Genomic DNA, 14,572 nt, shown 5'->3' on the forward strand with positions numbered 1-14,572 from the left:
GTCATTCCAATCATTACAATTCCCAGTGTTTTCACCCTATCATCATTTGGCCTGGCTTTCTGGCCTCTGACCATCCACGTAACACTCCTATTCCATCTTTAGTTTATTTAGGCCATTCCTTAAGCAGATCCCAGAATTGTGTGCATTCTTCATGTAGTCTGTAGAGTCTCTCCCTCCCTCCTCCCTCCCTCCCTCCCTCCCTCTCTCTCTCCCTCTCTCTCTCTCCCTCTCTCTCTCTCTCTCTCTCTCTCTCTCTCTCTCTCTATATATATATATATATATATATATATATATATAGTCTAGCAGAAACTATATAGTGATGCTACCTTGAATTTAAGAATGTTGATCATTGCAATAGCCATCCATAGCTCCCCATTATCAATGACGAAGCATGCCACCCACTTCCTGCCAGAGAGGTGATGCACACATCCATTTTTGGACATGGCCCACATGGAAATCTGTATTGCCTGACTATGCATTTTTGTTAACAGGCTTTTCTTTTCTTTTCAATTTGGAGGAGGTGGGAGAGAAAGGGAAAGAGAGGGCTCAAAAAAGAAAAATGAGAAGAGAACAGAAAGGCCAGCTTTGAAAATTATGTGTTGAATTATTTTATACTTAAAAATAAAGACAAGGGGAAGCTAGGTGGCACAGTGGATAGAGCACCTGGCCCTGGAATCAGGAGTACCTGAGTTCAAATCCGGCCTCAGACACTTAACACTTACTAGCTGTGTGACCCTGGGCAAGTCACTTAACCCCAATTGCCTCACTCAAAAAATATTTTAAAATAAAATAAAAACAAGTTCTATGTATGGATGCATAGTTTCATATGCAGTCTTCTTCTGTTTTTCCATGTATATGGAAATGTTCATTTTAACTTAGTGTTTCCTAAGTTCAGATTTTTTTTAATTAAAAAGAAGTCATTTTGAGAACACAAAATCCCATCATGAACATTTATGAGTTATGTGATGCTTGGCAAATAACTCCTCTCTGAGGCTGTTTCCTCATCTGTAAAATGGGGATAATACTGATTCCATTAATTATACAATTTGCAATACAGGTCTGTTTTCTAAACCTCTAAGTACTATATAAACATGAGTTACTAGGTGCCTTATATGCTAGGCACCTTCCATTCTTTGGAAAATGCAAAAGAAATGGAAGCTATGGTCCTTTCTCTCTAGCCTGACATCATTTTTGAGCCTCACTTGCAAGAGAAACTGAAATTCCTCAGGTTTAGATCTCCCGTTCTCATCTTCCCATGACCCAAACAAGTCATTGCTTAACTCCACAGTGGATGGTCAAGGGTTAATAAGGTATCACTATCTTCTAGTGCAGTATCTGGGCTTCACCAAGCTCCAATAGTTATAGGTATCTTGTTCTGCAGATAATTTGATAACCCAGGCCTCTCTACCTCACAGAAGTACACAAATAATTCCTAGGACAAAAAGGGCTTAATGAACCAGCCACCCTCCACTGATTTGCACATGATTGTATCTTTTACTTAATGGAACCAGTGACAACAATCCAGACTGTGACACCTGCTCTTTCCCTTTCATTTGGGAGGCCTGGGTGACCAGACAAGCTACTTTGAATTTGATTGGCTGGACTTTAGGTCATACAAGTAAACAAATCAGACTTGGGGAAACCTGCTTGTTGTTTAGTGGTAAGAGCTGCCTTGCTGTGGGGGAAGTGGTAATATTTTGTTTTCAGCATTTGTATCTCTGTTCTAACTCTGGTGTCATCAAAGAGTACTGGATTTGTAGTCAGAAACAATTCTGAATCCTTCCACAGCCACTTAGTATCTGTGTAACTTTGAGCAGTTCACTTTATCTACCTGTGGGTGGACAAAATTACCACTGTAGTCCCTTTCTGTTCCAAGTCTATTTTATTCATGGTCCCTGTTTGTGTTAGGGGCTTAACTTTGTATCCCCCACGACCCCTGTTCCCATGCCCCCCCCCTCACACACACACATACACAGAAGACAGAATGCCTTAGGGTTCCAAGATGCAAGTGCCAGCCAGAAGTAAACAAAACCACATCAGTTCTGCTAAATCACACCCAACATGAAGTTACAGGAACATGGTCATCACAGTGGAAAGGCTCCAACAGAGAGAGGAAGCAGGAACATAAGAGAGAGAGGAGCAGCACATTAAATTTTAAAGAGAATTGAAAGTCATTTAGTCCAGTCTCTACAAGTCCAAACCTGACAGATGGTCAAACATCCTCTTCTTAAATATTTCTAGTAACAAGAAACTACTCCCTGGTTGAGGCCCTTCTGTTGTTGAGGTTTTTCAGTTTATTGGGAAGTATTTTCTTCTTCCTGGCATAGAAGGTAGACAATCAGTGTTAATGGATCAATCGATTGGTTGATTCTGTTGAACTCAAATTTCCACCTTATTTCCACCTTAGAACTTTCCGATTATCCCCCTTGAAACAATACAAGACACTGTTCTCTCCTTCCAATGACAGACTTTCCCAATCCACTGTGTTCCCACTACATTTTTTTAAGCTAAATACCCCTGTTTCATTCAGCTAATCCTAGTAAGAGTTAGTCTCATCATCCTGGTCACCGTCCTCTGGGCAGACTCCAGATTGTCAATTTACTTCCTGAAATGTAGCACCCAGGACTAGACACATTACTCCAGATGGGGTCTGGTCAGGACATTGTGATTAATTGTTTATTATCTCAGAGCCAACCACAAATTGTCCCAGCTGCAGTCTATGCTGTTATCTCATGGAAAACCAATGGCTTCCCTTGAGGATAAAATGGAATGTCATAAGAATACAATGATAATAACAGCTTTCACTTAAATGGGGCTGTAAGAGTTTCAGGGATTTTTTCATGGTAGTTCTGTAAGGTGGGTAGAGAGGAGAAGTATGTGAAGTTGTGTCCCCAGGGTCACATTGCTAATGTCAAAGTCAGGAACTGGGCATTGAACAGATCTTGAATTTCCTTGAAAAACTTCAAGTGAAATCTATTTCTTATTGAACTGTTTATGCCCACTCAGTCCATCACCATCTTTTCTTTCCCTTGGTGGAGAAAAGTCAGGATGAATCAAATGACCTTTACAGCCTTGGGCCTAGCCATGAAATCTGAGCAAGTCTCTCTAGGAGCACAATACAGAGGAATCCATTTGTAGCAGTGAAGGAGAGGACTAGCACCAGATCACTTGGGAAATTTGATTATTTCAAGGTTGTTGCCTTATGTAATGGCCCTGTTTGTAGTAGCATGAGAAGGGCATTGGTCTTAGAGGTAGAAGACACATGACTGAGTCCCAGGCCTGTGATTGTGACATTGGGCAAGTCATTCTGCCCTCTCTGAGCCTCAGTTTCCTCAATTGTAAGATGTAGAATATGAGATCCTTAAGAATAAGGACTGTTTTTCATTTTATCTTTGTGCCTAACATAGAGCCTTGAACAGAGTAGACACTTAATAAATGCTAATTAGATTGGATTGGATAGCTGTCCCCGTAAATGCATCAATTTTTCTGAGTATGAAATTCAATAATAAATGTGAAATGTTTTTAGCAAGCTAAAAATCACCAAACCAATCCATCAAGCAATAAGCAATTATTAAGCATTCGCTGTGTATCAGACACTCTCCTCAATTTTGGGGATACAAAGCCAAAAATGAAATGGTTAAGGAGCTTATATTCTACTGAAAGAAACAAAAATGTGTGGTGGCTCTTGTGACCAATCTGTAGCATATTCAGTCACATTTTTTGAGCATTTATTAAGCACCTGCTGTATGCTAGGCCCTATTCTATGAGCACTCAGTGGCTCATAGAAACCATAATTTTCCGGCAGGAGCACTACTGCTTACTCTCAATTTGACCACAGACAATTCACTCTGGGCCTCAGTCTTCCCATCTGTAATTCAAGGGGGTTAGACTAGAATGATTTCCAAGGCTCCTTCCATCTCTAAATCCTAAAGGTTACCCAGAAACCATATAATTCAACCCTCTCATCTTACAGATGTGGAGACTGGGCCATAGAAAGGGGTAGAAGCTTGCCCAACATCACACTGCAAGGTAGTGCCAGAACGAAGACCACAGCCCTGGGCTCCTGTCCAGTACCTACACTAAACCATACCTGGCTGCCTTCCTAAAGAAAGTGAAGAAAAGTCCCCTTCCTTCCCTCAGGTCACTCTTGTTATAGTTAGGGTGACAGGATATTTAATGACCAGAAAACAAGAAAAATGGCACAGAATCAAATATGAAATTTTGTGGCTCAGTGGATCAATACTCTAGGGATTCAAAGACAGAGGGTCAAGATTAGTCAGAGAGAGTTTTTTGGAGGAAGCAGATTTGAGAAACAAGTTATTCTGCATGAGTGAGGCAGAAAATAAACATATTCATCCCCAGAACTGCCCTACGACCCTTTGTCCAAATGATGGGCACCCTCTGGGAGATGGCCACCCAACATTTGCCTTAAGGAAGCTCTAGGGAAGGCATGGAGCAGAGCCTGTAGTAAGAGAAAAAAATAATCTGGCATGTGACCCTCTGAAGATTTTGGTGTTAACAGATGATTTTTTTTTTCTCTACAAGAGACTCAAAGCCTCTCTGAGAGTCGACCTGAGATCTGGGTTCAATTCCCAGCTCAGTCCCTTCCTAACTATTTGACCCAAGGTTCAGTTCAGTAAGGTATCACCATTTGTAAAACGGGGGACATAATTCTTGTCATACATACTTGATAGATTTATTCAGTGCAACAAATACTTACTGGGCTGTGTGCGAGACTCTTTGGGAGATAAAAAGATGGGGAGAAGGGGGAAAGACATAGTACAATGAGTGGAGTGCTGGCCCTAGAGTTAGGAAAACCAGGGGTTAAGTCATGCTTCCAACAATTACAATTTGTGTGATCCTGGGCAAATCACTTATCCTTTCTGAGACTTAGTTTCCTCATCTGTAAAAGAGGAGAGACATTGGGGAAGTTGAATGACATTTACTGTCTCTTCTAGATCTATGTGTGTGATCCTATCTATGATCCTTCTCTCAAAGAGCATACATTTTATGATGTCCATTTTAAAAGAATGGTATAAGGTAGATTAGAAGGAAGGTAAAGGGGAGATCCAGAGAAAGTTCTCTAGGAAAATTCATTAAAGAACTATGAGGATCAGTGACAATGTCTGTGCACACAATTTGTGACTGTTGAGTACTATAGAAATATGAATTATTGCTTTTGGTTTCTTAAAACCTCTGGCTTTGTAAACCTGACCAAGTAACTCTTCACTTTGCCTTGTCTCTTTTCTTATGGCAAAATGCTGAGAGCAAAGCTTTAGATCCCCTTTCCTATTGCTTCTGCATCTAAAGCTTACCAAGTTTACCTTGTAACACAATGGTGGTCCAGGAGGTACCTGGCTTTTTTTTTCTTAAGTCAAGGTCAATCCACTGGCTTCCAGTAAGAAGTATTCTAAAGTAGAATACCGAGGATTCAGAAGACCTAGGCTCTGCTAAAACTGGCTGTGTGCCCTAGAGCCTCTGTTTCCTCATATGCAAAATGACAGTATTGGACTAAGAGTTCACTTAGAATCCCTTCCTAAAGGGTTTCTCTAAATCTAAACCCTAAAACTGTCTGCACATGTGGGAGAGACTTGGTAGAGTAAGAAGTAGTATACTGTATGTATACATGTGTGTCATCTCTGAGGGCACCTACAATGAGAATACTTCGAAGGGGCCTCTGAAAATATTTAATCCAATGTCTCACCTGATGCAAGAACCCCAACTACAGCTTCGCTAATAGATATTAAATGGCAAACCAAAGTGCTTATCTTACATGCTTCAATACTTGATGCAGCTATAATTTATTTTATCTGTATGGATGATCCCCCCCACCAATGCAGATCAGAACTACTCTCTATCTTAGTAGATGGTCCCTGAGGAGTATCAAGACCCAAAACCTCATAGCTAGGGGTCAACCTGATGATGAACCTCTCCAAACCTAGCTGGGCTTGTCCTCAAACAATCCTCATACAGTATATCTCTGGCTCTATACTCAATCTTTATAGCCAAGAAGACTGAATTGGGAGTGGGAATGAAGGTAAACATTGTCTTTAAATGTCCATAGGGTTTTCATTCAAAAGAGGGATTATATTTGCTTTTCTTGGTCCCAAGAAGCAGAAAGAGGAATAATGAATAGAAATTATAGGAAGGCAGATTTCCACTTGATAAAAGGAAAAACTTCCCAGAAATCAAAGTAGTCCCACAAGAACTGGGTTACCTCCTGAGGTATTGAATTCCTCATCACTAGAGATCATCAGGCAGCAACTAAATGATCACTCATATGGGATGTTGTACTGAGTATTCCTGATTGGTTATTGGATTGTATTAGATGGTCTCTGAAGTCCCTCCCAACTTTGTCTGATGCTTCTTTCTCCATATAGAATCATAGAACATATCATATTAGAATTGGAAGGGACCCTTCTAATTTGTGCTCTGAGATTATGGTAGGTCACAAGAGTGTGTTGACTTAACTTGGTCACTGGTTTCTACTACTGCCTGAGACTACACTCATTTCTTGATTCCTATCCCATTCAGCACCTTCGAAGCATCTCTTTATGAAAGAAACATTTAGTTGCCATCAATTGCACTGCATTTCTTATTGATTTATGTCTGTTGTCAGGCACTAGTGATAGAAGCTCTACTACCTGCTAAAAACCATTTGAATAGGGAGTGGATGGCATTTGTTTCCTAGGCTCACAGTTCAACCCATGGTATCATTTTCCAGTCAGCACTGGAAGGGACATTAGAACATAGATCAGATGAGATAATGTCTGTGAAAGTGCTTTGTAAACTGCAAATTGCCTTAGAAATGTTAGTTGTTATGATTATTAGTGTTATGTTTATGCAAAGAGTTAAATCCTGGGGCTGATGCTCAATTATGACCAGCTCAGTGACTCTGTTGACAGTATTTGTGGTTGCTGTGGAGTGAGCTTGTTAGGGCCCTTGTCTCCCAGTACAAAGGGCAGGTGTTGGGCTGGGCCAGAGGACCTGCTCTGCTTGCAAAGCTGTCTGTCGGGAGCCAAGGACAGCAAGAATACTAATTCAGCATTTGCATGGTGACCATCCCTGGGAGACACCGAGGCTGACAGCTATCATGTCTGTCTTTTGTTTGAATTGAATTTACAATTAAAAAAAAACACAACACTGGCAAGCTCAGAATGGGCAAACAAACAGAGCAAGGGTGTGTGTGTGTGTGTGTGTGTGTGTGTGTGTGTGTGTGTGTGTGTGTGAAATGAATCTGAAGCCTCTATTCAGACAGTGAAAAGAAGATGTTAGCTGCTGGAGGAGTCAGAAAAGGGGGGAAACTATAAAAAGGGAGCAGAAGGAACAGGCTTAGGGAAGGAAGGTACATAACAAATTTGAAAATGAGCTTAGGATGCTGAAAAAATAAAAGGGGAGGGGGATTGGAAACCAGGCAAGGTCTTCTCTCAGGCCTCCTTCCTCTTACTGGAATCAGGAGTTCTCAGAACATTTAGTGGGACAATTAGTGGCTGCACCACGATTAGAACTGGGGTCTGCTGATTCAAAGCTGAAAGCTCTTTCTTAAAGGTGTGAAATCGAAGAGATCATTGAAGTGAGAAGCACCATATTTCATATTCACAAAATTTCAGAATTATAAAGGTTCCCTGGGGTCATCAAGTCCATCCTGAGCCTGAATTGTCAATCTGCTATAGAACATCCCTAACTGCTTGTCACTGAAGTGCTCCCTTCTGAGGTAGCCCAGTCCATTTATGGACAGCTCCAATTGTCAGGAAAAACTTTTTTTTCCTTACAGTAAGCTGAAATCTTCCTCCTTGTGACTTCATTACTCTTAGTTCTGCCCTCTGGCACTAAACAGTAGAAATTTAATCTCTCTTTTCCACAGCAGCACTTCAGACACTTGAGACAGTTATCATGTCATCCTTAAGTCTTCTATTCTCCTCTCCAAACTAAACATAAAATCATAGGTGTTAGATTTAAAGGCTGGAAAGGAGACTGTTAGAGACCATTCAGTCCAACCCCCTCATTTCTTCTAGGTGACTACCAGATTTTGCTTTCATCAGACACACTGACATATATAAGAATGCAGAAGGGTGTGGTGAAATAAGTAAATACTAGCTGCTTTTTTGCTAGTAGTCATGAGGGACTGTGTTTCTCTTTCTGTCTCTTCCTTCCCAAACCAAGTTGGAAGGAAGGTGGTCTCAGAAGTAAATACATCGGGGCAGCCAGATGGCACAGTGGATAGAGCACTGGCCCTGGAGTCAGGAGGACCTAAGTTCAAATCTGACCTCAGACACTTAACACTTACTAGCTGTGTGACCCTGGGCAAGTCACTTAACCCCAATTGCCTTACTTAAAAAAAAAAAGAAGTAAATACATCACAGCTCAGCTTTGAGATCATTCTTTTCTCAATTATCGAAAAGAATCCCAATACCCAGATAGCCTCCGTAGCTCAAACTTGACCACCTTGCCAGGAAGCTCTTCTCAGTTTCTATCTACTGCCATAAATTCTGATTGACACCTCATTTTGCAGATGAGGAAACTGATGCACAGAAAAGCTAGATGACCTGCAGAGTTGGGATTGAAACCTGAGTCCTCTGACTCAGGAGTCAGTGCCTCTTATGTACTGTGTTGCCTCCTCTTCAACCAATCCTTGGAATGGCCTGTTGTCTAGCCTCTTCACCATGCTTGTCACCCTCCCCTGGGAGGACACTCTCCAGCTTGTCAATATCTTTCCTAAAATGCAGTCCCTAGAACTGAACACAGATATGCCCTGATTATGGCAAAAGACAGTAGCTAGGGCCACTTGTATGTGTGGAAATAATAGGGATAGATAGGGCAAGCTCCCTGCCCTCAAGGAGCAGATAATTGTAATGGAAGGATAACGCATGGACTCAAGTAATTTCAAATAGAACAAAATGAATGCATTGCAAAGATACAAGCATTGTGTAAGGTGGGGGGAAGAAGGACTCATTTGTGCTTAGATAGATTCCAGAACAAAGGAATGAAAATAAGGCTATTTAAAGCTTGCATTTGATGGTGGTGCGGGTGAATTTTAGGCTTTTGATGTTGTGTGTCTGAAGATGGTTAATCGGCCCAGTTAAAAGAACTGTTAGTAGACTGTTCCCAATCCATCCTGAGATGAGTTTTGTGGCTAACTGAGAAGTTTGATTTATTTCTCTCAGATTTGTTATCTATCCCATAAGTCTTTCTGAGGTGTGTGCCCATCGTTGCTCCATTGGCAGGAGGTGGTAATACTGACTGAAGTAGAAAGGATGGCATGTTCCTCACAGGTTTTCATGATGCGAGAAGTTTGGGGAGCTACTCGTCAAGCACATGAGAGAGGGATTAGATGTTCTCTGCACATCTCCAGAGGATAGCCAGAGGAGTAGTGTAGGGAAAATCATCAAGTTCCATAACAAGCCAAGCTGTTTCACAGTGAAATGATTTGCCTCGGGAGTCAGTGAGCTTTCCTGGAGGTTTTCAAGCTAGATTGTCAGGGATGCTATAAAGGGGATTCCTAATGAGCTCCTGAAAGCCGTTTCTGCTGGATTGACCTCTAAAGTCCCTTCCACCTCTAAAATTCTATGATTTCAGAGTCACCACCTGTCTCAGCCTCAGTTTCTTTCATCTGAATAAGTATCTAACAACAGTTGTACTACCTATCTTTTGGTTATTTGAACACTGGGAAATAGCCATGCTCTTGTTTAAGATCAGCTTGCTCCATCTGGAATGGAAAGATCTCAGAATCTCCTGATTTGAAGAGAGACAAGCATAAACCTAGAGAAGACAATAAAATTTAAGACTCTCTTGGAATAAGGGGGCTTTCATTATCAGTTTGTTGGGTAGAATAAGACAAGACAGTCTCCCCTACTGCTTTCACTAAGGCTTGGCTTTTTAACTCTGCATTTAGCCTAGCAAGTTAATATTTAACAGCACGTCTGAAGATGTTGGGCTTTTTTCCTTTAAAATAAAATAAGATTTTTTTCTAATATGGTCGTTTTTTTCCTAGACCCTACTACTGTATCACACTATCCAAGTTACTTCATCTCTCTGAGACAATAAGAAATTCTGTGTCCTCTCACTGAATTGCTGTGAGAGGCCAATAAAAAAGATGGATTTAGAAGACTAGGATCAGGATAGCAGAGAAGAAAGGAACCTCAGAGTGATAGTTTATAAGGAATCCCCTTCATACCAGCTCCAAAGCACAGAGGATAGAATACTGGGCCTAGAGACAAGAAGACCTGAGCTGAGTTCAAACCTGGCTTCAGAAACTTACTAGCTGTATGACCCTAAGCAAGTCACTTACTCTGTCTACTTCAGTTTCCTGAGTTATAAAAGAGGGAGAATAATTGTACCTACCTCCCAAGGTTGTTATGAGGATAAAATGAGATGATATGGGTAAAGTGCTTTATGAACCTTAAAATACTATAAAATGCAATTATTATAGTTATCATCACCATAACCATCATCATGGCATCTCGTTGGTTACCTAAACACTACACAAAGACCTCTAATGATATGCCACCTCCCTGGCGTGACAATCCATTCCACTTTTGGCCTGGTCTGATCGTTAGGAAGTTTTGTCTTTAGATAGTGTTTTTCTTTCTTAGTCTTTACATCAGTTTCCCTAACCAAATTCTATCTCTTAGTCATCCTAGTTGTACCCTCTGGGGGGCCAAGCAGAATAAAGCTGATCCCTCTTCTGTGAACATACTTCAGATACTTGAAGAAATTTTCCCTGTCCCCAGCAAATCTCTTTTCCACTCTAAACATCTCCAGTTTCTTCAATCTGTCCTCATGCTACCTGCTCCTCAACCCTCTCATCATCCTGGTTACCCTTCTCTATACATGTTCCAGTTTGTCAGAACCTTTCTGCAAATGTGTCATTAAAGCATAAATTACTAAACAGAAATGAAGAACTATAACTTGTATAGCAAGGACTTTTGGGCCTTTCCAGGATTTTCAAGCAGATACTATCTGTGGACAGTAGCAATAACCTCCGTTGTTTAAATGAGATGATGTTATATAAAGCACTTTGCAAACCTTAAATGCCACTTGTTATTATCATCATTCAGTCGGCTTGCCTGATGACAACAAGGCACAGTGGCATCACTCCGGCCCTTGGTACCCTCTTCACACTGTTCAAAACATGGTCCCTGTATAAAAGGCACCTTGGTACAACCCCATCCACAGGACTATCACCTTGGATTGTCTTCCTGGGTGATATCATTGTTGCCATATCTCATTTATATCACAATTTATGTTTGCAGATGTGCTTCTTTAACAGTTACGATGTCATATGAGCCCATGGCACTGGTGTGCAGTAGATAGTCCAACAATTATCCTCACTTTATAGATTAGAAAGCTGAGGTTCAACAAGAAAGAATTTATGGGTTCTAGAACAGCATCTTTTCAATATCAGTATTTTTCCTGGTGGTGCTGAGAGTCATTGAATACCAGAGTTTCTGAAGAATTAAAGCTTTGGGTCACCCAAAGGATGTTGGAGAGGCACATGGTGGGTGAAAGCAGGCTACAGGATGCAAGTGACATGCCAGCAGGACATCTTCAGAAATGTATGACCAGAATGTCTATGGGCTGATCCTGTAATGAGAACATGGTGTAACTGTGGATGGCTTTCATGCTCCACTCATATCCTGGCAATGACAAGAAGGTCCCTCCAATGTTAGGTGGACTCCTTGTGGAGGAATTAGAGGACTTAGATGAGGAATTCACCAATAAGGAAGACATGGGTGGCTTTTGATCTTCCTTGCTGGAGGGACTGCCCACACAGAAGTATTAAAGAACCAGGCAGGACCTAGAGGATCATTTAGTCCAACCCCTCCCCACCTCTACCACCCTTTGAAAAAAAAAAAAGAGGAAACAGGCCCAGAGAAAGAAAAGTCAGTTTCCAAAGGTCACAGATAATAAGGAACAGAGTCAGAATTCAAACCCAGGTCCTTTGACTACCAATCCAGTGTTCTTCCCCTCGTCCCACACTGCTGAAGGGACTTGAGTGGTAAATAAGGTCACACAACTGGGGACTGGTTGAGCTGAGGTCACCAAACCAAGACTCCTACTCACAAATCCAGGGCACTTTCTGCTAGAGCAGCATTTCCCAAGCTGGAACCCAGTGTGGAAATCAGATCTGCCAGTTGTGAATAGTGCTTCAGTGAGAAAATGTCTTTGCTATTAATATTTTTCCTTCTAAGAAATTAAGTGTGAAATTATGTACATATCAAATATACATTGTGTGGCAATTTGGTGCATAAGACACTAATTTCTTCTGTTTTCCACCAACATTTGCCTGTCTCCCCACCATAGCCCTGGAGAAGAGGGGGTATTAAGATAGCCCCAGATTCTCCTGGGCCAGAAGGTAGAGCTAGATGCAACATTAAAGATTGTGTAGCCAGTCCTCTCATTGTACAGATAAGGAAACTGAGACCTAAGAGAGGTGAATTGACTTGTCCACCATTACACAAGTAGCAAATAACAGGGCAATGATTTGTTTGGTTTTGGTTTTTGGTGAGGCACTTGGGGTTAAGTGACTTACCCAGGGTCACACAGCTAGTAAGTGTCAAGTGTCTGAGGCCAGATTTGAACTCAGGTCCTCCTGAATCCAGGGCCGGTACTCTATCCACTGTACCACCTAGCTGCCCCCAGGCTATGATTTGAATCCAGCACACTTGTCACTCCACTACACTGACTTTAACATAGCCTTGATAGCCTTCCCCTTCCCAGCCTCCTTCCAGGGAAAAAAATGCTGAAGGAGATCTATAAATAACATAAGCAAAAATCAGCTTCATTCCAAGCAAGCCAGTTCCATTTACAGAATGTTTGCAGGGCCTGACTTCCTCCTAGAAACTCTAGATGCAGAAGCCACAAATGTAATTAACTCCATCCCTGAATAGAATTTAAGCCCCCCAACCCCTCTGAGGACAGCTTTTGGAGTTGGGGTTCAAAGATCATTCTCATTCTGGTATACTGGCAAGAACACCACAGCTGGGTGTCAACACAAGGTTAATCATCATTCCTAGCCTGAGCCACTGCTTTTCTGAGAACACTGTCAGCAAGCATTTATGGAGTGGCCATGGTCAAGGATGTTGTGGAAAGCATCGTCCATCAGGGAGGTGTGGGACGAGGTGACCACTGAGGTCCCTTTCAACTCTGCAATCCTAGAATTCTCTGATGATTTTCCTTTTTTCCCCAGAGGAATCTGTGGAAAAACAAAGCACGAATCTAAGAAATTACTTGACTGACTACAGAGCAACCTGTCAACAAATATAAAATTAGCCCATTCACATGTAACACATTCAAACCTCATCTACCCAATGCTGTCAGAAAACAAGGCTTTTCCAGATAACTGAAGCTTACCTCTCTAAGCAACAAAAGGTGTTTTGGGGTGGGTTTTTTTTTTTTTTGCTTCAGATTAGGTTCAGTGACCCACTTTCCTGCCTCAGTAAAAATAAAATATTTCATACAGAAGGTCCATTTCTGATTTTTTCTTGAGTGTACCAGCTGATCAGCACTCAGAAGGCAGTCATTGAAGGCTGGGATGCTGGACATGACTGCAACACACTCAGTTCACAAGGACAGATCTTGAGAATTCAGTTTTACAAAGAAGTTAGCAAACGTCGACTGTAAAACCTGATATGTTGAAGAGCCTGTGCTCAGCATGGGGTATGTGAGATTTAAAATTGGATATTAGATCATAAATCTCCCCTACTTAACCCTTCCCTTAATTTATCTCCCAGACTAGTAAATGGAAGAAGCTTCTGGTTTTCTAGATAGAGCCTTTATTGTATATAAGGTGTTGTTGATTAGAAGGATAGGAAAATAGAAATACAGTACAAATCGTCTTAAATCTAGGCTTAGTCTATATTCCTTATAAAAACTCACCAAACCGATTTAGGCCACCTTTGGAGTGAGTCAGACCGTCTGTCCCGCGCCGCCAGGAGTCCCGCCAAGCCGGCAAAAAAAGGCTACTCCCCTTCTCTCCACCCCGGAAGTCAAAAAAACCCCGGCAGGCAGTCTGACATGCGCAGCAGGCGGACTGTACCCGGCAGGCAGTCTGACATGCGCAGCAGGCGGACTGTTCATCTCCTCCCCAAAAGGGTGGTCCTTGAAAAACTGGCGTCTTTCAGTTATCCTAACCGACTGTTAAAAACTTTCATATTTTACCACAGGTATACAAAGATTTTTTTTAAAAACACACAGTAAAATCCCTGCCCTTCAAGGAACTTGAAATCTGACATAAGATGAGACATAAAGAAAGAAATATAATATAATCAGAATGTTCTAAGTGTATAGGAGAGGAGAAATTGGACAAGGAAGAATCATTTCTAAGAGGGGAGTTTAGAGAGAGGTTCCTGAAGGATGCAGTCCCTGAGATGGATTTTGCAAGAAGGGAAGAGGGGGCAGGTAGGTGGCACAGTGGATAAAGCACCAGCCCTGGATTCAGCAGAACCTGGATTCAGGAGAACCTGAGTTCAAATCTGGCCTCAGACACTTGACACTTACTAGCTGTGTGACCTTGGGCAAGTCACTTAACCCTCTTTGACCCCCCCCCCCAAAAAAAAATGAAAGAAAGAAG

At 41.6% G+C, this 14,572-nt stretch overlaps 1 protein-coding gene and 1 long non-coding RNA gene across 2 annotated transcripts in view; one reads left to right on the forward strand and one right to left on the reverse strand.

The window, feature by feature from the left end:
* Positions 1 to 14,572, forward strand: part of TRAPPC9 (trafficking protein particle complex subunit 9) — a 994,996-nt gene that overhangs the window by 969,238 nt on the left and 11,186 nt on the right.
* The window catches only part of LOC122734435, a 102,221-nt gene continuing 89,842 nt past the window's right edge, over positions 2,194 to 14,572 (reverse strand). Inside the window, exon 3 of the long non-coding RNA XR_006354063.1 lies at positions 2,194 to 2,318. This is a non-coding gene — a long non-coding RNA (uncharacterized LOC122734435). The remainder of the gene's footprint in view (positions 2,319 to 14,572) is intronic.

The sequence above is a fragment of the Dromiciops gliroides genome, chromosome 1 (assembly GCF_019393635.1).
Source record: "Dromiciops gliroides isolate mDroGli1 chromosome 1, mDroGli1.pri, whole genome shotgun sequence".
Lineage (NCBI taxonomy): Eukaryota > Metazoa > Chordata > Mammalia > Microbiotheria > Microbiotheriidae > Dromiciops > Dromiciops gliroides.